A 2,010-nucleotide genomic window follows, 5' to 3' on the forward strand; every position below is an offset into this window, starting at 1 on the left:
CCAGACCCTTGGCCAATCACCCCATCCTCCTTGTGGGCAGCCTTACCCAGGTCAGCACACAGAGCAGCCAGGAGCCGAGGCAGCAGGAGGGGCCTCATCTTGGGGTTGCCGCTGCTACGGGGACTGGGGCACCGGCAGCACAGGTGCCTTTATACAGCTGCCACGACCAGGGCAGACCCAGTAATTTAGCTTGGACAGCAGGCTGCCTGACTCACCACCTGGCCTCCTGCCCCGCCCCTAGGGGTCTCTCAGAAGGTTCATGTGCCCTGTCCCACCACCCTCTCTCCCCAGGCAGGGCCACTCTCTGAGGCCCCAGGCACCCTCGCCCCAGACCTTGCCTTGTGCTGGGAGTGCTTCCCTCCTTTCCCCTCTCAAGTGAAACTGGTTTTGTCTTGAGCCCTCCTAGACTAGGACCCTGAGGCCTGGGGCCTGTCCCCTATCCCCCTGTGGAGGCTGGACGGAGAGAGCTGTTCCCAGGCTCAAGGATGGCTGAGGGCGGCTGTGCGGCAGGTAGGAGTGGGAGCCGGGGGCACAGGCTGGGGGCCCATGCATGCACAGGGGCCCCCCCAGTGTAGGATGGAGTAGGAGTGGGGGGAGAAGGGGTCTGGCTGGGGCTGGGGTCTGGGCCCAGCACAGACGACAGGGAGCCAGGAGGCTACATGCTGAGCTGCCAGGTAGTTTTGATGGTGTATTTGTCGATGAGAATTTAACTATTTAGCTTGCTTTAGAACTTTTCTATTTTTAGACATATGGTGTGTTGGACCCATTTGACTCCAATTGACCACTGAAATGACAGGCGTGTGGCCACTCGTATACTTAAGAAACCACTAGGAGGGCACAATCGAGGGCAGAGAGAAACCTGAGCTCAGATCACATCCAAAGTGGTGTGATGGACAGAGGCATGGGGGAGGCCAGAGAACAATTCCCAAGGCTCTCCACTCTTTCCACCCATCTCCCACACCACCCCATGAAGTCCACTTCAACCACTCCTTCTACTCCATCTGCTTCATCCACTCCTTCCACTCCATCCACTCCTTCCACTCTTCCACTCCATCCACTCAGTCTACTCCTTCCACTCCTTCCACTCCATCCACTCCTTCCACTCCATCCACTCCTTCCACTCCATCCACTCCTCCTACTCCTTCCACTCCATCCACTCCTTCTGCTCCATCCACTCCACCCACTCCTTCTGCTCCATCCACTACACCCACTTCTTCTGCTCCATCCACTCCATCCACTCCTTCTGCTCCATCCACTCCAACCACTCCTTCCACTCCTTCCGCTCCATCCACTCCAACCACTCCTTCCACTCCTTCCACTCCATCCACTCCTTCCACTCCTTCTACTCCTTCCACTCATTCCACTTCTTCCACTTCATCCACTCCTTCTGCTCCTTCCACTCCTTCCACTCCATCCACACCTTCTGCTCCATCCACTCCACCCACTCCTTCTGCTCCATCCACTCCATCCACTCCTTCTGCTCCATCCACTCCAACCACTTCTTCCACTCCATCCACTCCTTCTACTCCTTCCACTCATTCCACTTCTTCCACTTCATCCACTCCTTCTACTTTGAGGAGGTAGCTCTTCCCCAGTCATATTTGAGTGCCTTCCAACTTCATCTTTCGGCACTATATCACACAATGTTCCACTGCTATTCATAAGGTTTTCACTGATCAATTTTTTCAGAAGTAGGCTGCTAGGACCTTCTTCCTAGTATGTTTTAGTCTGGAAGATCTGCTGAAACTTGTCCACCATGGGTGACCCTGCTGATATTTGAAACACTGGTGGCATAGTTTCCAGTATCACAGCAACGTGCAACCCTCCACAGTGAGACAAACTGACATATGGTGTCTTAGTCATCTAGTGCTGCTCTAACAGAAATACCACAAGTGGATGGCTTTCACAAAGAGAAATTTATTTTCTCACAGTCTAGTAGGCTAGAAGTCCAAATTCAGGGCATCAGCTCCAGGGGAAGGCTTTCTGTCTCTGTCGGCTCTGGAGGAAGGT

This window comes from Trichechus manatus, unplaced genomic scaffold, assembly GCF_000243295.1.
Source record: "Trichechus manatus latirostris isolate Lorelei unplaced genomic scaffold, TriManLat1.0 scaffold00185, whole genome shotgun sequence".
Taxonomy (NCBI): Eukaryota; Metazoa; Chordata; class Mammalia; order Sirenia; family Trichechidae; genus Trichechus; species Trichechus manatus.